General features: G+C 41.0%; 1 protein-coding gene across 2 annotated transcripts in view; it reads left to right on the top strand.

Moving 5' to 3' along the window:
* Window positions 1–2,548: 2,548 nt before the first annotated feature.
* Window positions 2,549–25,387, top strand: part of stat5a (signal transducer and activator of transcription 5a) — a 61,956-nt gene continuing 39,117 nt past the window's right edge. Inside the window, exons 1-4 of one of the 2 annotated variants that reach the window (XM_062984836.1) lie at window positions 2,549–2,661; window positions 17,616–17,724; window positions 17,976–18,111; window positions 21,375–21,544. The gene's annotated coding sequence lies outside the window, so the exon portion shown is untranslated. The remainder of the gene's footprint in view (window positions 2,662–17,615; window positions 17,725–17,975; window positions 18,112–21,374; window positions 21,545–25,387) is intronic. The other variant, XM_062984837.1, reaches the window with a different exon arrangement.

The raw sequence follows: 25,387 nt of genomic DNA, 5'->3' as shown, positions 1-25,387 counted from the left end.
GATTGAGAGAGGTGGTTTTGAAGTAGACAAAGTTGGGGGAAAAGTGCAGCAGATTTAAAAATGTATTATCCATGCCTTGCTGTGACACATCCCCAAAATCTCAACATTTTACCATTTTAGCATTTCAACCACTAAGTACGCACTGAACCCTTTGTGTGTGTTATCTTCCACAAAGACATTTTTTATAGGCCTATAATATTTTGTAATATTGTTGGCTTTCTTATTTGTTTGTTACTTGCTTTCTTCCTGTCTTCTGTACTTTCTTTCTGAAACTGTTTGTTCCTTGTTTGTCCTCCCTATCTTGATATGGAGTGCCACGTTAAGCCATTTCTAAGCAACTTCACGTAGTAATTTATGCAAATAATTGTCTGTAAGTTCACAGGGCATGAAAGGATAATATCTGTGCCAAGGTTGAAACATAAAACAAACTGTCCCCTCAGGCACAAATTAACCAGCATATAATCCAAGAATCATGTGAAGTAGGTCTGTCATAAATGTAAAAGCTAATACAGTCAGGCAAGCTTTATGTGGTTTAAGGATTCTGTGTAAGAAAGAAGCATCTAGTCTCTATTCCAACAACCTGCTGCACCAGAATAAAACACTACCATACCCTGGGGGTCCCTTTTGATTAATAAATGGGGAACAGGGAGGGTGACAAATTATACAGAGCACCCGATGAGCTACAGAGAGTAAATGTACACCAACAAGGTTTATCTGTATGGTAAGTGTAGCTCATGTACATACCTTCTTCATGTTTTACCATCACTTTATCCTGGTCAGAATTGTGGTGGATCCGGTTTCCCCAGAATCACTGGACACAATGCGGAAATACACCCCAGACAGGAAGCAAATCCATTGCGGGTCCTTGACCATCCCCCATCAGACTGTATGTATGTAGATACCTGGACGGCCAGTAGCACCATTGGGGATTTGAACCCTGGATCCAGTGATAGTTGGCTAGTATAATTTAACTCACTGCCAATGGAGAACACACACATATACCCAAACGTATCATTAGTGGTATGATTTATGTCTAAAAAGTGAGATTGTTGAACCACAACAAATGCAGTTGAACTTCAAACTTGACAGATTTGACTGTTAATGTTGTAATAATACTGTATTATTTACTGTATTTCATGTCAGGGCAAATATTGCAAACTCCACACAGAAAGGACCCAGACCGCCCCACCTGGGGATCGAAGCCAGGCCCTTCTTGCTGTGAGGCAACAATGCTACCCACCGAGCCACAGTGCCGCCCTGTGCGTGTGCATGTGGATGCCTGGACAACCAGTAGATCCCACCGGTAGTTGGCTAACATAATTTACCCCTCTGCCACTGAAAAACACACAAATACCCAAACGTATTATTGCTGTCTAGTGTAGTTTACCTGTCTGCCACTGGATAACACACACATACCCAAACGTATCATTAGTGGTATGATTTATGTCTAAAAAGTGAGATTGTCAGGCCACAACAAATGCAGTTGAACTTCAAACTTGACAGATTTGACTGTTAATGTTGTAATAATACTGTATTATTTACTGTATTTCATGTCAGGGCAAATATTGCAAACTCCACACAGAAAGGACCCAGACCGCCCCACCTGGGGATCGGACCCAGGACCTTCTTGCTGTGAGGCGACAGTGCTACCCACCGAGCCGCCCTGTGCGTGTGCATATAGATGCCTGGACAACCAGTAGATGCCTGGACAACCAGTAGATCCCACCGGTACCCCTCTGCCACTGAAAAACACACACAAATACCCAAACGTATCATTTCTGTCTAGTGTAGTTTACCTCTCTGCCACTGGCCAGCTGTAGCCTAGTGGTTAAGGTACTGGACCAGTGATCAGAGGGTCGCTGGTTCAAGCCCCACCACTGCCAGGTTGCTGCTGTTGGGCCCTTGAGCAAGGCCTTTAACGCTCAATTGCTCAGACTATATGCTGTAACTGTAATGTAAGTGGCTTCGGATAAAGGCGTTTGCTAAATGCTGAAAATGTAAATGTAAATGGATAACACACACACACACATATACCCAAATATATCATTAGTGGTGCGATTTATGTCTAAAAAGTGAGATTGTCGGGCCACAACAACTGCAGTCGAACTTCAAACTTGACAGATATGATTGTTAACTTTATGATTTACAATATTTCATGTCAGGGCGAATATTAAAGAGATTAATTATGTAAAGTTTCATTATTAAAGCTTCGCCTCAGACCTAAAGGCCAACGGCTCTGGTGGCGCTCGAGCCAAGTCACGTCACGTGTGTAATCAGTGAGGCCACGCCCTCCGCGCGACCCACTTATCACCTGTTAGCATGAACTTTCAGTTTAACGGCTCTCACGGTGAAGCCGACGGTCGAGCTCAGGAATGTATATGAACTCGTGTATAAAACTCGAATAAAAGACTAAATCTATACATTATAAATATAAATGTACATTCTAATAAAGTTAAAGATGAGCGGCGTGTGGGAACAGCAGCGGAAGTGGGCGGTTATGAGTGAGTGTTTGTGTGATTAGTGCTCACACGGAGCTCAGTGCTGCTGCTGCTGGCTGTGAGCGACACGCTCGTGTTGTTGCCTTTGCTTTTCTGCTCGGTATATCCGGAGCTTTGCTGCACTTTTATTCCAGAAGACAGCACATTTCAGTCTCCTATTCGAGTGAGTACTTTAATTTCTAAATATTTTAACTGCGTTGTTTTATTACACTTAGTTTCTCTTACAAGTTACTGCGCGCTGCTCTGTTTTAACGGCTTCATAAACTAACTGTCCGCACTGGCGCACTAATATCTGTTTATCACCACTTCAAGACAAGCTTTCTCTCATAAAATAGCGATAACTTAACTTATTTCTTTTGAATACGACAAAATAAAGCTTTGGTGTGAAATAATAAGCGGTTGTTATGAGCTGATTCAACAGGCTGGGTACGTAGCTGTCAAACAGAGAGAGGGGCTGCGTCCCATAGCCTACTAGCCTACTAGCCTACTATGTAGTATGTCGGTCTAGTACACGAGTGTGCTTGTTATTTAGTGCCTCATGAATACTTTCTAGTACGCTAGTACGCTAGTATGTGTACTAATACGAGCTGCGTTTATTTACCACAGGAATATTGACATTATTTATTATAATATTTAAATCGAAAGGTGAAGTACTTGCACATACAGGACCAAAATAAACTTTTAATGGTCTGTACTTATACTTGGCTGTGTCCAATAAAAAGTTGTTGTATTAACTGTAATTATACACATACATTTTATTGCACATTTTATTCATTTATCATTTAATTACCTGAAATTTGCAAAGGGTGTGTTTATTAATATTGTTTCCTGTTATGCAGCATTTTTGTTTAATGTGTGTTTTTGTCTGTATTTGTTTGCACAATGTACCTGGATAACATGGAATGCACTTACACAATGATTATAATTATTAATATGTTTTTTTTTTCTTATTATTTATTTATTTGTATCTTTAGTTGTACTGATAGTACAGAAACAGTTCAGTTTAGAATATTAAAAACAACCAGTGCTCTATTATGGATTTTTTTGTAAATAGTGTAAGTTTGAGAGTCATGAATGTTGCAAAATTTTATTGATCAGTGTGTAAAGTCTTTAAACAAAAAAAGTTAACAGCGTTCAATTTGTCGCATTGCAGAAATGACAGATCCTTCCTACCTGACTTAACACTATTCAGTGATTTTTTTAAAGCCCTTGGCTTATTAGTTCAGAGTAGGACTGGACAGTATAACTTGTAAGACTTTTTCTCTTCTGTTTATACAGGTATAAATATTATTGTACCTTTGTGTGTTAAATGTATTAAACTTTTATCTGAGAGAAATTATACAGCAAAGACAGATTTTATTCCTCTAGAGCTTCATATGAACACATACATACATACATACTGCTGGGCAAAAGTTTTAGAATGCTCCTATTTGCCAATTTATATTGATATTTAGGCAGTTCAGATTAGTGACTTGGTAACCTAAAAGCTAACAAGTTTATTGGTAAACTGCCAGAAAAAAATATTAGTTTACAAAAACTGAAAAATTATGTCAATTTTAGAGTTAATACAAAATGGCTTTACAAGTAAGTAAGTAAAATCAAACCAAAAGTGGAGTCAACCAAAGTGCTGTACAATGCAATCATAAAATACTGAGCAATTTAAGAAACTAAAACATAAATAAATACTTAACAAAATTGCACAATACTTAAGAATTAAATGACAATTTAAAAAAGTGTTTTCAGTCTTGATTTAATAAAGACTGTACAAGGGAGCAATGTACTGATAAAAATGAACAATTGTTCTATAGCTTGATACAATTGATACAAATATTCCTATAGCTGTCCCAGATGTTGTTGATTACTACCCACCCTAATGTTTAATGTGTAATGGTAAGATAAGGGCAGTTGATTAAAAAAGTAAGCAGATCATTATAATCCTTAAATGTGTACGTCCTCTAGAGAAATAGTAAAGAATACAAAGGTGTCAGTGAGTTAGGTGGCTCACAGGACAACCATTTCAGACACGGTGTAATACTGATCGAAGTGAGCAAGTCTTGGTTTCAGCTGTGACTCCGAGCTGTAGGTTTGACAGGTTGAGTGGCAAGAATGAAGTCACTGCTGAGATGGTGAAAATGAGGATTGCCTGGGACAAATCAAAAGTTCTCAGTTAATCATGCTGGGTTTTGTACAGCGCTAATTGTAAGAGTATAGGTGCTCAGTGTGTGACATCAACTGTTAAATATAGAGAAGAAAATGTGATGGTCTGGGCTTCTTTTGCTGGATTCAGAGTGACTCTCTTGGACAGAGGGACTGGAATCTCGATGCAAAAAGCCTACCTTAGCATTTTGCATTGCTAACAGCAGGATAATGACTGGGTTTCTTACTGCTGCTGCAAATCAGTCATACGGTACATTTTTCTTCAAGATCCTTGCACAGCTTCTTACAGAAGCAGAACAACACATTTATTATTAATATTATTATTATTGCACTACAGCTTATTGAGGAAATTGCTCACTTGCTAATGTAATTTAAAATTGTCCCCTCAAAAAAGAGGTTTCATGGAGTTATCATAGTGTAGAAATGTCCCATATCACCCTAAATGAGACATTAAAATTCATCAGTGATTACTGTTAGCTATAGGTTTAGACTTCAGCATTACATCAGACGACTGCTCTTGTAAAACGATCTGTAGAGAGGATTAAAAATCACTCGGCATCCTTTCAGCGTCTTTCTCCTCTTGATCAAACAACTGATATCTGACTCGGTTTACTTTCATTTTCACAGACACCCTGTGAAAGTTGCTCTCGCTTTGTATTTTGATTTCAGCACGGCAACCATATCGACTCTATTCATCCCATCAGGCACCTTTGCTTGGCTTCTGTAATGCAAGTTGGGTTGTTTTTTTTCCCAGGCATCTGTGTGTTTAATGGTTCCCTCAAACATGACCCTACAGGTCAGAGGTACGAGTTTAACTGCTTAGAGGATGTACAAAAACTGACCGCTGCCTTTTGAACAGTAATCTTGTCATGCTATCCAGACTAGTGCAGATTCTTGTCTGTAAGGCTAAGTGATTTGTTGTCATACTTATTTCAGCAACAGTTTGGTGATCTGGTCAGTCTCAGCAGAGAGACGGTACAGATTTGTCCTGTGTGCAACTTGAATGAGATAACATATTGCAATGGTGTTGCAAACTTCTGCAAGTGTGTGTTGTGTTCTGGATTGGGCAATATTATTGTGTGCAGAATGATATCTGTTTGGCTCAGGTAAATTTAATTCATCCGGACATTCACATAATACTAAACATCTCGACATTTTTTTTTTGAAAAATGGGTTTAAATAAATCACAGTAAAATATATTTTTACAGCCTAGCTATTGAAGGTGCACTTGTCAGTGCACTCTCAGTGCCGGTCCAAAGCTCAGATTAAAAAAATAGGAGAGTTGTATCAGGAAGGGCATCGGTAAAAGCTAAATATGGGAACAGCCGAAATAAAATAGTACTGGAAAGAACAGGGAGTCATGATGATTGATTTGCAGTGTGTCGTATTTACCAAATCACTATATATTTAGTTGGATTTGGACAATACTCATTGTTGTTTTAATTAATTGTATTCTGGTCTGGGTCACAGTGGAATCACTGGGAGCAAAGCAGGAATACCCCGGGACAGGGCACCTATCCATCACAGGGCTCCGGTCACTCCAACTCCCTCAGACATAGCCAATCATGGTTAAAAGTCAGTTTTGTGCAGAAACCGGCTTATCATGTGTTCATGGAAGACATTGTGTTAAAAAATTGGAAACTCTTGCCGAACATTTTGGATTGAGGGTCACCAGACATCAGCAGTTAGGTGTTTTCATTCCTGAGCAAACTGAGGAGCGATCAGTCCCTGGTTTGTTTGTGGGACTTTCTTAGAGGGCCCGGATGACTGAATGGATTTATTTTTATCCTTACATTGTTTTCTTTCCACATGTAATTATAATTCTCTTAAGATATGTTATTTCTTTTAAATACGAGTATATATAGAGGAGAAAACATCCCTGTTCATGACTCAGCAGGACTGTTTATAGCATTCTGTAAACTGATCATTGGCGCTGATGCAAACTGTCACAAATCATTGTGCCGCTCATCTGAAATCAAGGGTGCACAAGTAATGCAATCTAAAAGAGATCTTACATCCTGCTGAAAAAGTGTGAGGTTTATTTCTTGCAGCACTTGACATAATAAAAATCTACATAAGTTTGTAGTGGCGTGTGGGTGGCATAGCGGTCTGTTACCCTAGCCTTGGGTTTAAATCTCAGCGGTGCTACCGGCTGGCCTGGCGTCTGCATGGATATAATTGTCCCTATCCTGGTCATGGGTTGGCTGAAATCCTGTGATGGAGTGTTCCTGCCTTGCGCCTAGTGTTTACTGACCAGAATAAAGTCGTTAAAGAAAATGGGAGAAAAATCTGACGGTGAGAATATGTTTGTTAATGATGTTCCAGATTGTAATGTGTGCTTTTGTAATGTTTGGAAAGTACATATAGCTTAGAGTCTAAAGGGAGAAGCAGTCATGAATTGGCAAGGCATGTGTAAATAGAAAAAGATAAAAAAAGGCACAAGTGCAAATAGAAAAAGAGAGAAATTGGTATCTCAGGGAAAAGTGTCAGACAGCTGAGTTACCTGCAACCTAACACAAACCTGCTGACCCCTACACACAGTAATGAAGTGGACTAAGTAAGCTTTGAGCTTCAGATGTGTCTTGGTGGCATCCTTTCTACTATTTGTTTCTTATATACACATTATTAAAGTGAGTTGATAACAGGATGAAAGATTTAATTTATATTGACTATCTTTAACGAAACTTTGTCTCAGATCACAACGCTTGTAATTGTAAGATTTTTTCAGGAACTCCTACATTTAGGCAACGTTTTGTCTACTGTAAATGGTATTGGTTATCGATCTTACACTCACACTCACTCACTTTCTTAACCGCTTATCCGATTAGGGTTGGGGGGGGGGGTGTGCTGGAGTCTATCCCAGCTTTTCAATGGGCGCAAGGCACACAGTAACACCCTGGACAGGGCGCCGGTCCATCCCAGGGCTCGATCTTACACTCGGCACTTCATTCAAAGCGAAAAGTCGTGGCGGCTGCTGAGTTCCAACATTACTTTCAAGCCCAGTGATTCAATCTCAGTCATATTGTAATTTATCCGAATGCAACATTCAGAGCAGACACAGACACACAGACCCAAAGTATTGGGACACTCCTTCTAATTTCTAAATTCATTTATTTCAGCCAAAACAATTGCTAACAGGTGTTATAAATCAGTCATATAAATGGCATAATATGCTTTGCAGCAACAGTTTAGGAAAGCATGACTGTGCACAAAGCAAGATCTATAAAGACATGAATAAAAGCTCAGTTTAAAGAAACCCCTGTGGCATGACAGAGCCCTGACCTCAGTCCCACTGACCAGCTTTAGAATAAACTGGAACGTCAGTCGAGGCTTTCTTGACCAACATCAGCGCCCAGACATACAAATGTTCTTTTGAATGAATGGGCACAAATTTCCATAGACACACTGCAAAGTCTTGTGAGTGGCTGTACCATTTGTTCAACTGAGATTAAATTTATACAGAATGTAACCAAGGTTATACCTTAATGATTCTAATTATTTCCAAGGTAAAGCAGCATTGATTTATCTTTATATGTTCGTTAATGGCACAACTGTTTCTTTCTGACTGCAATTTTAAACATTAGTGCTATTAAGTTTCAATCACATTACTTGTTGGCTTACTTTATTTTTTATGTAAGGCTGGTGTTTAAGTTTTAATGACTTATTGAAAATTGTACTGTGTCTAGTGTTTTACTTTACTAGACTACATTCCTAAATACATCTGTCCTCTCGTCCTCACCCACTTTTGGGATACTACCCACCGTGTGAGAAACACTGATAGGATCTACACCCCCTGAAGCAATACATCTGTCTGTGTGTGTGTGTGTCTCTATCTGTGTGTGTGTGTGTGTGTGTGTGTGTGTGTGTGTGTTGAATTGTAAAGATGACCAGTGCTCAGCAAATAGGTATCCTGACCCTAACACTTTATTCTCTGTTTTGCGTGTGTGTGTGTGTGTGTTTGTGTGTGTGTTTGTGTGTGTACTGTTCCATTTTAGCCATCATAGGAAGCAGATATACAAACACGACGTTTCTTTCTTTATCCTTAAACATATTTAAATAATCTGATGATCATGTTGACATATTTAGAGAATTTTGCTGTCGACGTGTGTTTGCGGGTGGGTGTCGAGCTGCAGACCACACAAGTGTTGACCCATCGGCTCAGTCACAAAATAAACAAACAGGCAAATGAAATACTGTGGAAAACTGTTTTCTTTCTGAGCCAGGTGACTAAAATCAGTCTGTTCTTTAGTGGCTCTTGCTATTAACATTCACAGCTGACTCACCAGTTCACCATAAGTTCAAGACTTAAGGTTAAATTTTTTTTTTCAATGGTGTATAGATACACAACATATAGAAATAATAATAAAATATTTCAGTGTTTGTGATTTTAATCTTAATGCTCCAGTGTGGGGTCACCACTGTGGATCATTCGTCCACACATCCAGATTTGGCACGGTTTTTAGGCCGGATGCCCTTCCTGACAGGACCCTACTATTTATCCGGGCTTGGGACCGGCACTTGGGGTGCACTTATATGTCCCTCCTAATGGCCAGGTTTTTTAAGTTTACGCCACACCAGCTCACGTATTATTTAAATAATATAAATGTATAAAAAGGTTTTCCTGTTTGGATTAGAATATCTGAATGCGGCTGGAAACAGAGCTGGCGTATGCACACTGAGGGTGGGTTGGGGTGGGTTTCAAATTGGCATTCTTACTCTGTACAGACTAGCTGCGCTCTCAATTGGAATCAAGTGTCCAGTGCTTGGAGTGGACTGGAGACCTGTTCAGGGTTTTTTTTTTGCCCTGTGTCCAGTGTTTGGAGTAAATTGGAGACCTGTTTAGGGTGTGTCTTTGCCTTGTGCCCAGCGTTTAGAGTGGACTGGAGACCTGTTCAGGGTGTAGTTTTGACTTGTGTCCGGCGCTTGGAGTGGACTGGAGATCTGTTCAGGGTGGTTTATTGCCTTGTGTCCAGTGTTTTGGACGGTACCAAGTCCACCATGACCCTGAACAGTTTGGCAGTTTGTTGAGCTTTTTGTTTTATGGTGATTTCTAGCATGTTTGGACGATAGCTTTGACTTTGTGCAAATGCATAACATGTAGTGTCGATGCTAATATTGTTTTGCTGCAGAGGAAATGCACGTCCAGCTAAATACTTGTCAATGGGTTGTTTCAATTGTAGCAGTAACTGAAATTGGGCGGAAGTCGGTGTGATGTATCTGTGCAGGGGTGCAGGAGTCAGGGCTTTTCTGTTTGCGTTTTGTCTTCCCTGTTCTCTCTTTCTGTTCTGCTTTGTGCTTTAAATCAGGGTAGGTGTCTCTCTCTCTCTCTCTCTCTCTCTCTCTCTCTCTCGTTTACTTTGCCATATCAGTCTTTGCAAGGTTTTTTTTCTCTTTGGCAGATGAGAGCAGATGGAATGCCAGACTGGCACTGATTGGTTGGCCAGCTCATCCTATGAGAAATCAGGAATGTGTGGGCTTTGGCAGGGGATCCGTACACAAGGGGGTCAAAGGTGATACCGCACTGAAATCCATAACCATAAATACTCCTTATCGTATGTCATCTGCAGGCATGCCGACCGGGCTGCGTTCACACAGCCTGCTGTTCATTCTGGTTTCTTAGCTACTGAAACACTGTGCTTAGCCTTGGACTGAAAATGGTTTTAATTATAAATCACAATTATGTGTACCCTTAAGCCTAATCTGATCAGTGCCTGGTCATCAGGAATACACGTTTAGTCAGCAGGACCGTGTAACTCGGTCTGTTCACCAAGGTAAAAGTTAAATTGGTGTTAAGGTTCAGCAGCATGACAGGTGAAATTTGTATGTAGTAGCCAGCACATAGCGTCCTCCGAGAGGTGTACCAGGGTGCTCTGTGTGTGTGTTCACCATCTGAAGGCAAAATTGTATTTTACATGGCCACTAATGCACATAATCTGTGTGGTAGCAGCTGCATCCAAATATGAGTTCGTGGAGACTGGAAAAGGAAGCACCGCTCTCAGCATCGAGCTCTGACCTTTATTTTTTTTAGCATGCCCAAATTCGAGGTGGATAAATAAAGTGGAAATTGTTAACATTGTGTAACTGTCTTTGGAGTCAGAGACACTTACTGATGATGAGTGTGTTATAGAAGAGAAACAGGAAGGCAGCGTTCTAATTTTGGTGTTTTGATAAAACCTGTATGTGGCATTAACCTGCCAACCTGTTAAATGTGGGTTAAATTTGCTGACCACTTTAGCAGGAAACATTTAAGTGCTGCTCATTGAGTTTTTAGGGGGTGTTTTGTGCCAGAAGCTGGCAATTTGTATCTCTGAGGATGCTCTAGTCGTCCTTGAATGCAAGTCCTGGAGAGCTTATTTGTTGTAGGATTAAAAAATATACAGTTTTGTATATACAGTATGTATTATATGTATATTTATATATTATTATATAAGATCAGGGCTTTGTGCATGTCAGTCAAACGAAAAAAATTATGCTTTTATTAAAGTCTTTGCTTTTTTGATATGTTCATAAAAGAGGAACATTAAGTATTATGAATGTGATCTGCTGAAAAAAGCTTGAAATAGATGTAATAGGCTGTTTAAAATATTTGCTCTTTGATCACTTTAATGTTGACTTGTGCATGAAATTTCTTTGAATAACAATCAATATCACATTCACACTAACCTGCGGGTTGGTTTGTGGCCTCCTGGTTGGGGGTGTTCTGTTGTAGATAAGAGCCGCTGTTTAAACACGAGGGTTATGTGTTCAATCTTGAGGCGATAGCGCTACAATATCTGCTCACGTATATGGTGAACCATAAGGTCACGACCCTCAGAGCAAAGCAGTAAACTTTTAGCTGTTCTCACTTCAGCTTCTGTAGCATGTTTATCGAACACGTCTCCATTGTTGATTCATATGAAAATGACCCACTGTGTTTACAACCAAATGCTGCAGCTTCTTTTTCACACAAATGTGTTAATTAAAATGACAAATATTTCTAAGGTCAGGTACTAATGAAGGTCTGGCTCAAAATTAATCTTCTAATTTATCTCAAAGGTGATCAGTGGGGTTGGGTGTGCTCTGTCTGGCAATCCATCTCTGCAAATATATATATATATATATATACAGTATATACAGGGGTTGGACAAAATAACTGAAACACCTGTCATTTTAGTGTGGGAGGTTTCATGGCTAAATTGGACCAGTCTGGTGGCCAATCTTCATTAATTGCACATTGCACCAGTAAGAGCAGAGTGTGAAGGTTCAATTAGCAGGGTAAGAGCACAGTTTTGCTCAAAATATTGCAATGCACACAACATTATGGGTGACATACCAGAGTTCAAAAGAGGACAAATTGTTGGTGCACGTCTTGCTGGCGCATCTGTGACCAAGACAGCAAGTCTTTGTGACGTATCAAGAGCCACGGTATCCAGGGTAATGTCAGCATACCACCAAGAAGGACAAACCACATCCAACAGGATTAACTGTGGACGCAAGAGGAAGCTGTCTGAAAGGGATGTTCGGGTGCTAACCCGGATTGTATCCAAAAAACATAAAACCACGGCTGCCCAAATCACGGCAGAATTAAATGTGCACCTCAACTCTCCTGTTTCCACCAGAACTGTCCGTCGGGAGCTCCACAGGGTCAATATACACGGCCGGGCTGCTATAGCCAAACCTTTGGTCACTCGTGCCAATGCCAAACGTCGGTTTCAATGGTGCAAGGAGCGCAAATCTTGGGCTGTGGACAATGTGAAACATGTATTGTTCTCTGATGAGTCCACCTTTACTGTTTTCCCCACATCCGGGAGAGTTACGGTGTGGAGAAGCCCCAAAGAAGCGTACCACCCAGACTGTTGCATGCCCAGAGTGAAGCATGGGGGTGGATCAGTGATGGTTTGGGCTGCCATATCATGGCATTCCCTTGGCCCAATACTTGTGCTAGATGGGTGCGTCACTGCCAAGGACTACCGAACCATTCTGGAGGACCATGTGCATCCAATGGCGGTGCCGTGTATCAGGATGACAATGCACCAATACACACAGCAAGACTGGTGAAAGATTGGTTTGATGAACATGAAAGTGAAGTTGAACATCTCCCATGGCCTGCACAGTCACCAGATCTAAATATTATTGAGCCACTTTGGGGTGTTTTGGAGAAGCGAGTCAGGAAACGTTTTCCTCCACCAGCATCACGTAGTGACCTGGCCACTATCCTGCAAGAAGAATGGCTTAAAATCCCTCTGACCACTGTGCAGGACTTGTATATGTCATTTCCAAGATGAATTGACGCTGTATTGGCCGCAAAAGGAGGCCCTACACCATACTAATAAATTATTGTGGTCTAAAACCAGGTGTTTCAGTTATTTTGTCCAACCCCTGTATATATACACTATATATACAGTACCAGTCAAAAGTTTGGACACACTTTTCCATTTAATTGATATATAACACATATGGGTAGCACTGTCACTTCACAGCAAGAAGGTCCTGGGTTTGATTCCCAGGTGGAGTGTTCCGGGTTGTTCCCTGTGTGGAGTTTGCATGTTCTCCCTGTGACTGCGTGGGTTTCCTCCAGGAGCTCCGGTTTCCTCCCACAGTCCAAAGACGTGCTAGTGAGGTTTAATGGAGATACAAAATTGTCCATGACTGTGTTTGTTATTAAAACTTGAACTGATAAATCCTGTGTAACCAGTAGCTACCTGTCCTGTCATGAATGCAACCAAAGTGTGTAAAATATGACGTTAAAATCCTAATAAATAAATACATACATAAATAAAGTAGACCTTTGGACACTGTTAAGAGTAGCAGTAGTGTTTGTAGTGTTGGTGTTTTTACCTTATGATCTTTCCTCTTTGTTTTCTCTGTGTGTGTGTGTGTGTGTGTGTGTGTGTGTGTGTGTGTGTGTGTGTGTGTGTGTGTGTGTGAGAGAGAGAGCGAGAGCGAGAGTGGGGGATTTTGGGTTTGATGGGTTTATATTTTATCAGATGAGCCTTGTTTGTTTTGTGGCAAACTCTTTTGCAAGTGACCTTGACTAAAATCCACTCACACACATACAGTGTACAATCGTTTTCGCTTCCATTTTTCCCCTCACTTCATTCTCTCACTTTATTTCCTTACACACTAATATAATGCCTCATCATTTCTGTTATATATTCTTAGATTTTGAGTATCTAAATATATATTTTTTTAGAGTCTTAGATTTTGCAGAATCTTCATCCCCTCCAAATGCAAAAATGTAAAAAATAGACTAAAAAGGGCAGGGCATGTTACAACGCCTTCCACGGTCTGGTCAAACGACGTAACACAATTATGCAAAATACAAGTCATGCATGGGCTCAGCAGTAATGCTGGGGTTGCATGAAAAATCCAAACGTGCCAGCAGGTTTTACATCATCAGACTAAAGATCTGAAGAAATAACCTAGAATTATTAATAATTGTTTGATCAGTGCTGACTGTTAAGTCATTTAATTCCAATTGTTGGGCGGCCTGGTGGCTCGGTGAGTAGAAGAAGGTCCTGGGTTTGATTCCCAGGTGGAATGGTCCGGGTCCTTTCTGTGAGGAGTTTGCATGTTCTCCCTGTGTCTGTGTGGGTTTTCTCTGTGAGCTTCGGTTTCCTCCCACAGTCTAAAGACGTGCGAGTGAGGTTTAATGGAGATACAAAATTGTCCATGACTGTGTTTGACATTAAACTTGAACTGATGAATCTTGTGTAAGCAGTAACTACCGTTCCTGTCATGAATGTAACTAGTGTGTAAAACATGACGTTAAAATCCTAATAAATAATTACATAATTTCAGTTGTATGTGGTTAATAATTGAATTGATAGCAAAACACACACACACACACACACACTCACACACACCCAAACACACACACCCTGCACCATGAAGTGAGACGGTGTTGCACTGACGTCTAACTTGGCAGAAATTTGACACCCTCAGTATGCCCCCCCCCCCCCCCCAAACAAGAGCAGTCCGATACCAAGTCAAATGTCAAACTGTTATGCATTTAAGTAAAGGATATTTTTAATTGAAATGATTTAACAAGGAATTTTTTATTCTTTAGTATGCATTCATTTATTTCAGTTTTGACTGGAGTCAGTATAGTCAGTCACTATGTTGCTCCAATGTAATATTGGAATTCAATATTGGCTTTTTGCTTTGCCTTTTATGCACAGACCTTTCTATATCTTTTCATAGTGATATGATCTGTGGATGGTTAGATCACCCTATCTATTGCAATCATGTTAAGAAACATTGTTTAAGTGTTGTATTATTCACTCACATCTCCATGGATGGTCTCCAGTAACTTTTTAGGGAGCTACTTTTACATTTCTCACAGGTTTTTGCTTTCTGGCTTTTGTTGGAAGTGGGTTTGGTATTCACCTAACTCTCTTATTACACTACATTTGGTATTCAACTGACTACTGACTATATTACTTGCATCTTTGCACAATATTGTATTTTTGCACCTTCTTCTTTTATATCTTTGCTGCTTTAAAAACCCTCTGTTGCTAAATGTATATTAGAATATGTTTTTTTTTTTACCTCACTTATCGTTTACCCAGTACCATGTACTGTTTTTTATCTGCTCTGTGTATATTGTATTGTCCTGCACTTGTGTTCTGTGTTGCACCCTGGTCCTGGAGGAGTGTTGGTTCATTTCAGTATGCTCTTGTATAAAGTTGAAGTGACAATAAAGCCTCGCTTGAGCCTCTCTCTTGAACCTTGAACCTATTGCATCCATCCCTACTTCTTACTAGTTTATTTTCAGACTGTCGTGTTGCTGTCATATAACTGACAAAATCCAAACCTACGTTAAGGCAACTAAAAAATTTGACTTGATTAGGAAAGTGGTCAGAGGGTCAGAGGGTCAGAAACGTGGCAGATGATTAGAGAGAAATAACGAATCGGTGTAACGACACTAGTGCAGACTGCTGATTTCAGCTGCTTTTGAAATGATCGCTGTGTGCATGTGGCTGAGTCATGATGCAGATCTACTTTTCACCTCGGACTGAAGGGAATTAGCAAATCTCTCCTGGCTGTTTTCTGTCTGTATGCATTTCGGTGCTCTCTCTCTCTCTCTCTCTCTCTCTCTCTCTCATGGTATAAATCACTGGGCTATAAAGCGAGGACGAGCAGGAAGAGATGTGGCTCTGTCCTGCTCAAGCCTATTACAGGCTTACTGAGGCAAGCACATAGCATTTATTAAACCAGCAACCGAGATGGAGGAACAGCTTCAAAAAAGCATTTCTATTTAATTTAAAAGATAAAATTCATCCTGCACAGCAGAGCAGGAAACTCGACTTAGCAAAAATCAGGTTGTTTGCCGAGTCGTCATAACTCACATGTCTGATAAAGCGCTACTTTATACGAGTCCATCCTGCAGCATCTTTGCTGTGTGGGTGAAAATTAATAAAAAAAAAGAGCAACAATTTGGAATGGATTGCTACTCTACTAATGATAAATCGTACAAGGTTAGGGTGCAGCGAGGGAGTTAGGAAGTAAATGTGAGGTTAAGAGGAGTGAGAGTGACTGATGGAGGACAGTAATAATGACTCACATTCTAGAACAGTGAGCACATTACTCACCACCTACCCTACACCGATCGGCCATTCAAGATGATGAAGCAAGCCGAGGGCAGCACATTGAGGCAGTACGGAGTGTCCTGGGACCTGAGGTGTAACTTGCCTCTGTGAGGACCTTGGTGTGTTTTTCTGAAATCTGCATGGCTTTCCTTTTATCTCTTAAAACGTGCAAGTAGGTGGATTGGCACATTTTAATGAGCTCAGTGTGAATGAGTGAATAGTTAGACAAGGTAGTACAGTCGAGTCAAGTCTTAACATTGCTTTGATCTTACATACTGAGACACACTCTAGTGTCCGATGCAAAGTGAGTGTTTTACTAGTTAAATTTAGCAGCAGAAATGCTTAAAATAGAAGATGCAGCTCAACCAGCAGAGGCCTCATAGGGGTCTTGTATAAATTAGGCTGTTAATGTAATAAGAAGAAAACAAGGTTGCTGTATCAAGTGTTCTGTGGACGCTTGCTGTTTTTTGTTGTTGTTTTTTTAAATAAGATAAACTACTGCTCCCTACTCCCCTCTCTAATTCAGTTCAGTTTAAGAGCTGCATTAGCATGTCCAATAACGCAGGTACAATTTTGTCTAAGCATTTACTGATAAATAAAATAATCTTATTTTCTTGTAAAATATTTATTTATTTATTGGGATTTTAACGTCATGTTTTACACACTTTGGTTACATTCATGACAGGACAGATAATTACCGCTTACTCAAGATTCATCAGTTCAAGTTTAATGTCAAACACAGTCATGGACAATTTTGTATTTCCAATTCACCTCACTTGCACGTCTTTGGACTGTGAGGAAACCCACACAGTCGTGAGGAGAACATGCTAACTCCATTCAGAAAGGACCCGGACAACTCCACCTGGGAATCGAACCCAGGAACCTGGATCTTCCTGCTGTGAGGCGAGCCACCGTGCCACCCTTCTTGTAAAATAGAAAATCTGAGTGTTGGTGAGCGTGTCTGAATGATTTACCATATATGACTGTATTTTGGACTCTGGCGCTTAGGAGATTCAGGGCTTTGAAGCTCAGCTGTGCTATCAGCCGGTCGGGCGTCTACACAGACACCTGATTGCTGGCTATGTCAGGATTGGGGGTGCGTTCAGTTTTTGATTTGTAAGTAATTTTTTTGATAAAACTTTATCATTATGGTTGATTAAAAACATCAAAACGGAACACAGTTGACCCAGACAGGAAAGAGAGGCCACAATAACAAGCATGAATGATTTAAACACTGAAGGATCTGATGCCAGCTGCAATGACTAAAGCATTCTCATCCTCTGTATCTTTCTCTCTTTCACTCGTACTCCCCCTCGCTGAACATGTTCTCACAGATAAAGGCCAGTGCTAAGTGAATGATAAACTTGTCTTTGCACACTGTTTTATGCAGGTGTGTTTTTCTGTGCCGAAGACACATTATGCAGTGAAATCTCAGGTGTTATAGACATCCGAACATCAGCATGAAAGGTTAATCTGGATGAGGCAGAGCGCAGCACAGGGTGAGTTGAAGGAGCTTAGTCGCGGAGTGGTCGGAGGTCAGTAAGCTTTACCATGAGAGAGAGAGGTGAGAGTGACGGTGTTGATTTGGTACTGTTTGGTGTTTGATAGGTTTGAGGTGGGGTGTGGCTGACTGAGAGTGTTACAGTAATTTATTATCATGGCCTCTCATGCTGACCACTCAAAATAAATGATAAATGCTCTGCTCTTCGTTTGTTTTCCCTCTGTTTATTTAATAAAATATCTCTCGCAGGTACAGACACAGCCCGAGCCCCAGGTGGAGCGGTCCGGGTCCTTTCTGTGTGGAGTTTGCATGTTCTCCCCAAGTCTGCATGGGTTTCCTCCAGGAGCTCCGGTTTCCTCCCACAGTACAAAGACGTGCAAGTGAGGTGAATTAGAGAAACAAAATTGTCCATGATTGTGTTTGACATTGAAGAGTTGAATTGATGAATCTTGTGTAACCACATGAATGTAACCAAATTGTGTAAAACATGACGTTAAAATCCTAATAAATAATAATAATAAATAGCTGGCAGTAATCACACAGAATTCCAGGCTTCCAGACAGTACAGGTATACACACCGGTGTATGTTTAAGGTTGGACATGCTTTATGTTGCTGTTCCTCTGTGCATGTGATATGTAAGCTGGTACAGACGGGCAGACGGATCAGGGCCGGTAATGTAGAATCAGCAGCCACACAACCCTGGCACATCACACATCACCAAAGGTCAAAGTTTACAGCCAGGGAAAATTACAAGGTTGGGTGTTAATATGACCGTGCAGAGACGGGAGGGGGCTGAAAACGACAGATGGTGCGACCAAACTGTGAGAACTATATTCAGATGTTATTATTGTGTTATTATACACTATATGGCCAAAAGTGTTTGGACACCTAACCATGAGCTTGTTGGACATCATACTTCAAAAAACAAATGGTATTAAAATAGAGTATCCTCTGTGTGATCTTTTCTGAGAAGGTTCTTACAAGACTTGAAGTATGTTTGTGCCCATTCAGTCAAAAGATGACAGCATTTGTATGGCTGGGCACTGATGTTGCCTCAATTAATGTACCAGTTCATTCCAGAGCTGTTCAGTGGGGCTGAGGTCAGGAGGAGTTTTGTTAAACTGAGCTTTTCTTCATGTCTTAATAAAGCTTGCTTCATGCACAGGGCCACAGACATGCTGGAAAAGGAAATGACCTTTCTTAAACTATTGAGTTGAAAACATTGTAATTTTCTTTATATAATTGATTTATTACACCTGTTAGTAGTTGTTATGGCTGAAATACATTAATTCTAAAATGAAAGGGGTGTCCCAATACTTTTGTCCATATAGTGTAAGTTTTCTGCTTTCTGCTGACCGTGCCACTAAGCGACAAGCTTAAAAACGAGACAATATTGACTCAGGGCAGTTGTAGCCTAGTGGTTAAGGTACTGAACTAGTAATCAAATGGTCGCTGGTTCAAGCCCCACCACTGCCAGGTTGCAAACTGTTGGACCCTTCAGTAAGGCCCTTAACCCTCAATTGCTTAGACTGTACACTGTCACAATACTATAAGTCGCTTTGGGTAAAAGCGTCTGTGAAATGCTAAAAATGTAAATGTAAGTATTGTCAGTTTATTCACATTCACTTTTTGTGTGGAATTTGCGCGTCATCCCCGTGTCCCTGTGGTTTTGTCCCACAGTCCAAAGACATGCAGTCAGGTTAACATTTGTAACTGTTTGTTTTTAATAAACGTTCATCACATTCTGCTCAACTGTCATTACGCAGCATGTTTGTCGAGGCAGGGTCAAAGATTGCTGCTTGATTATCGACTGATTTAGTTTGTGTGTGTGTGTGTGTGTGTGTGTGTGTGTGTGTGTGTGTGTGTGAGGGCAGATTTAAAAAGCAGTTAAAAAGACCGTCGTAAGCAGTGAATTTACAGCTGTACAGTTCAGAAGCAGAAAGCTAATGTGATACTTATCCTACAGGTCCAATAAGGACAGTAACATGACTGAGCTCATGCCAATAAGCATGGCAAGCTGTAGCCTAGTGGTTAAGGCACTGGACTAGTAATCAGAAGGTCGCTGGTTCAAGCCTCACAACTGCCAGGTTGCTGCTGTTTGGCCCTTGAGCAAGGCCCTTAACCCTCAATTGCTCAGACTGTATACTGTAACTGTAATGTAAGTCGCTTTGGATAAAAGCGTCTGCTAAATGCCTAAAATGTAAATGTAAATGTAATAAGCGATTCCACTGAACGCATTAGACAGGAACTCACAGTTCAGAGAACGTACGCGACTCTTCTCTGAATGTACGCGGCTCTTTATTATCTCCTAATAGACCAGTGCTCTTCCCGTCAAAATCTTAACAGAAAAAAAGAACCATTAACAGAACGCATCTTAATGTAGGAATATTTTGTGCCACAGTTGCTCAATTAACCTATAACACTGTAATTGAAGTTGACAAGTAGCTTTCAATAGACGGTCACGGCGCTCTTCAAAGAGTGCACTTCTGCTTAGACACTTAGTCCTTTCCGACTGACGTGAAATGAGTTCCGTTCCAATTTGCGAGCCTAATTTTAAACTGTGCAGACATTTTGTCACCAAAAAATAAATGGATTCTGAACAGGGAACCAAAGAACAGTAAGTTTTTCAGCACAAACTGTGACTACATCCCTTCCTGTTAGGGTGTAGAGGAAAGAGAACGTCTTATCATCCATGGTTGATCCATGCTTGCTTTTTGGATTAAAACAAACTCCAGTAACAATGGCACAAATGCTCGCAGATAAGTTGTGTTCAAGCTGTGTGTGTTTTATCAACCATTTCTAATGTTTAAAAAGACGAGCGTTTCCTCTGCTTTATAGCAGCATGTACTGGGTATGAGGGTCTGACATGGTTCCTTTTCTATGTAGATCATTACCTTTAATCAAGCTCATACTCATTAGTGCTGCTTGTCCTCTGTGCCACAGCCTCCACAGGCCCTCATTAACCTGTATATGTGTGTGTGTGTGTGTGTGTGTGTGTGTGTGTGTGTGCGCAAACGTTTGTTAGTGAGTGAACTGGTCTTTCTGGTCTCATTAGCGCATGAATGAGTGGCTTCATTCAGGTCTTCATTCCCTCCCACCCAAACTTTGAACTCGTTTTGGAAAAAAGTCAGAATCTCAGGTACTGTGGGGGAGTGTGTGTGTTTGTGTGTGTGTGTGTGTGTGTGTGTGTGTGTGTTGTGTGTTTCCAGGTAAGGTCACCAGGTCCCTTGATATGTAAACACTGCTGGATTCAGATCACTGATTTATAGTGTGATTTGTTCCTGGATGTTAGAAAGTGTAGCTGCTGTTCAGTGATCAGAAGTTCACTGTTCTTATAAACGTTACAAGCTGTTTTAATCCAAATTTAAACCGATTCCAACATTTCTTTTGGCAATTTAAGTGTCACTTATATTGATCTTATTGAGGTATTAGGTGAAATCACACCGTTTTTACATCACATTAATCATAAACTTACCTGGCCAGGCGTCCACACTAGCACAAATGGCCGTGTTTGAGGAAGGGAAGGTTGGACAGGGTCTGATTTATCTGATTGTGCCCTTGTCGTGAATAAATTTATATCACAGTACATCGCTTTCCTGTTTATGTCTTGATAATAACGAAGCCCACTGTCTTGTGTGTTCACACAGCTTTAAAGAACTGGGTGTCCCTGGAAACAGAGCGGGATCATACACTCTGGGACGGCCCAAGCACGTTTGGTGCCATCGGCCAGATTCATCTCGCCGCCCCTGGAAACACCGCTTCACCGTGTCACGCACCCCACCTTCCTGGGGCTGGACCATCTAAATAAAAACAAACGGTATGTGCTGGCTGTGACAAAGCTAACATGGTTATGCATGTATAAACCCGAATTATGTGGCACATAAATCATACAGGGAAACAAATTGCTCATAAGTCAGAGGGCGGGGGAACCGGCATAGATGCTACATCTAACTGTGCGTCACTTTGCTGTCACGTCTCATTCAGCTAAATGTCGCTCTGGGTGGGTTGAAGTGATTCTGTATGAGCAGCAGTGCCGTGTGAATAATGTTTTACTGATCATTCTGCCATCTGCTCACTTCTGACAGGATCCACTCACACACATTACACTTAAACCATAACTTTAACATCACGAATACATCAGATATATACGGGAAAATGCTAAAGTGTGGATACTTCTGGTAAAAGTCCAGCTTTTGGTGATTTTTTGTATTAAATATGGTGTCAAATTTTACTCCACAATTTCTGTTTCTTTTTTTTTTTTTCTATTTATTTAAGCATTTTCTCCCAATTTAGCGTAGTCAATGTGTCTTCCGCTGCTGGGGATCCCAGATTGCATCCAAGGAGAGCACGTCACTGTACACGCCTCTTCCGACACGTGTACAGCCCTCTTTCTGCACAGGCATCTCTTCCGCCAATCAGGGTCCTTACACAGCGTATGAAGACCCACCCACACATAGTTCAGCCCCCACCCTGCACATACAGTGGCCAATTAGTATCTGCTGCAGGGACTGCCAATTATGCCCGCTAGCTGGCGCCCAGCCGACCGGTGGCAACAGCAAGTTTCAAACCGAGGAGTTAAGAATCTCGGTGCTGGTGTGCTAGCGGATTATCCCGCTGCGCCACCTGGCCGCTCTGTTTCTTAATTTTGCTGAATATAGTACATTTAGGGTTGAAAATATGAATTTTGGTACATGCAAAACATGCACATGTAATAGTGCAGAATAGAATTCTTTTGTCCAATATGTTAAATATAAAAAAAATATATTAAATGTACACAAAAACATGCAGCTGGGCCGATGTGTGTTTCCTGTTTCATTTCATTTCTCGTCGCTAATTAATTTGTCAAACCCACCGACACTCTTTATTGGCTTCATGTTTCTTAATAAAGACGTCTTCATTTCCGTTCATATGCTGAGGCTGGAAGGCAGCTTGTAGGACTTAATGTTTAGAACATGGTGCTGCACAAGTAAGCTTGTCTCGTTGTAGCATGAATGCTCAGGTTTAGAATTTTCCAGACTCTTTGCAGGACACTTTCATCTGTCTGACACCTCCTGGCCATGAACAGAGAACTGGAAATAAAAGAGATGAAACGTCTGGAGTGAATCAGGCCGCTCGATCGGACAGCACGTCATTAACACAGTCGTGTTGTGCTGTGTCACAGCCGCACAGTTACAGCATCCAACCTACACAGCACATAAAGTGAAGTAAAAGAGTGAGGAAGGGTAGAGAGAGAGAGGGATGAGATCGTTAAAAATTAATCAGAACACACACACACACACACACACACACACTGTATTATGCATCCATCTGTTCTTGTATCCAGATGCTGGGATGTTGTGCAGTAGCTTACTTGAAAAAAATGTGTCATGGGGTTAAAGTGAATGAAATCATTACGGTTCTGGTACATGGTGGGATCTACAGCTGGTGGAAAAGCTGTTCAGATTAATGGCTGAAACTGAATCGTTTTCTTGTAGCTAAACGTGCATTAAAGGTATTGCATGTTATTTCTTTCACTTTTTTTGCATTTCCCCCCTAATCTAGTCATATCCAATTACCCGATTGCATTATGCTTATGTTTTTAGTGCAAGATTGGAAAGAATTTGGATCCTTCACCGTCAACAGTTCATAGTATCATGAAAAGATTTTGGGTGTCAGAAGAAATCTCAGTGCGTAAAGGCCAAGGGCAGAAACTGCTGCTGAGTGTGCAGGACCATTGAGCTCTCAGGTGTTGTTGTTTGAGAAACTGTCATGCTACCGTGATAGAAATAGCCACACAGGCTCAGGAGTGCTTTGTAACAACATTGTCACTTCACACAGTCCTCCGCTGCATTTTAACCTCATTTGTTGCGAACGGGTAAATAAAATTAGTTATCTAAAATAATTATATTCTGTTTTCTGGCAACACTTTAGGGAAGGCCATTTCCTGTTTTTATCATGACTGTGCCCCTGTGCACACTGATCTAAGCCCCACTGTAGAGTCAGAATGAATTGGTACACTGATATTAAGTCAGACCTTTACGTCCTACAGCGGTGTCCAGCCTTACAAATGATATTTTGACAGTATGGTCACTAATCCCCTCAGACACACTCCAAAATCTAGTTGAAAGCTTTCCCAGTGGAGTGGAGGATGTTTTAGGAGCTTGTGGTTTTGGAATAAGATGCTCATGATCAGGTGTCCACATACTTTTAAACGACCTTTTATTAACAAGAAAATGTATCAGTATGTCATTTTTATCTGTTTTATTTTGGCTTACAGTTCTCTTTTCTCTGATAACCCGGCCATCAGCGCTCTCTAGGTTTCTGCTTGTGTACTTTAGGAAAGTGCATGCTTGTGTGCTCTGGCAACCCTGCCAGATGTTCTTGGGAGTGTAAGGGCGTCCATGTCCAGAGGGGAGGGTCTTGTGTGTGTTTTTAGAAGGACGTGGAGGCTCAATTAGGTCAGAGTACAGCTCGCTGTCAGATCCAGTGTAGTCCGGCTGATCAGCGTGTGTGTGTGTGTGTGTGTGTGCGTGTGTGTGTGTGTGTGTGTATCTCAGTGTAGACTTGCTGTAGGCTTTAGCAGTTCGACTCTGATCAGACTGATGCGTGCGCTTCCTGGGATCTGATGACTTTTATTAGTTTGCATGTCAGTAGGGTTCCAGTCCTGTTAACCTTTACTTTCATGCTGGCTTTATCAGCTGGCGACTGCAGAAGCTCAGTGGTGCACGTCTGAGCTTTAGACAGCGATCATTCAGGTGAAAGAAGTGCACACACTGTGACGCGGCCGCGGCATTGTCTGCCTGTGTGTTTTCTCTCATGTGCTTTAGTGAGAGGGTGGTGAAGTCGATCCCATAGAGAGAGAGAGAGAGAGAGAGAGAGACAGATTGATAGATAGATAGATAGATAGATAGATAGATAGATAGATAGATAGATAGATAGATAGATAGATAGATAGATAGATAGATAGATAGATAGATTGATTGATTGATTGATTGATTGATTGATTGATTGCCAGACATACTTTATTCATCCCGAGGGAAATTATTGGCCTCCAGTAGTTAAACAAGCAAAAGAAGAACTAATACAAATAAAGTAAGTAGGGTGTAGCCAATGTACAACATGCATATATACAATATACGGAATGCAAATTGTGCATCAGGTAAAATAATAATAATAATAATAATAATAATAATAATAGGAGCAGTAGTGTATCTATTCTTATAAACAATATACACCGATCAGGCATAACATTATTGTGTAATATTGTGTTGGTCCCCCTTTTGCTGCCAAAACAGCCCTGCAACTGTGATTCTCTGTGTATTCTGACACCTTTCTATCAGAACCAGCATGAACTTCTTCAGCAGTTTGAGCCACAGTAGCTCGTCTGTTGGATCAGACCACACGGGCCAGCCTTCACTCCCCACTTGCACCAATGAGTCTTGGCCGCCCATGACCCTGTCGCCGGTTTACCACTGTGCCTTCCTTGGAGCACTTTTGATAGATACTGACCACTGCAGACCGGGAACACCCCACAAGAGCTGCAGTTTTGGAGCTGCTCTGACTCAGTCGTCTAGCCATCACAATTTGGTCCTCGTCAAACCCGCTTAAATCTGCTTCTAACATCAACTTTAAGGATAAAATGTTCACTTGCTGCCTCATATATCCCCCCCACTAACAGGTG

The sequence above is a fragment of the Trichomycterus rosablanca genome, chromosome 22, assembly GCF_030014385.1.
Source record: "Trichomycterus rosablanca isolate fTriRos1 chromosome 22, fTriRos1.hap1, whole genome shotgun sequence".
NCBI classification, from domain to species: domain Eukaryota; kingdom Metazoa; phylum Chordata; class Actinopteri; order Siluriformes; family Trichomycteridae; genus Trichomycterus; species Trichomycterus rosablanca.
Note: the sequence above shows the minus strand (reverse complement) of the source record. Positions and strands in the feature narration are given on the sequence as shown.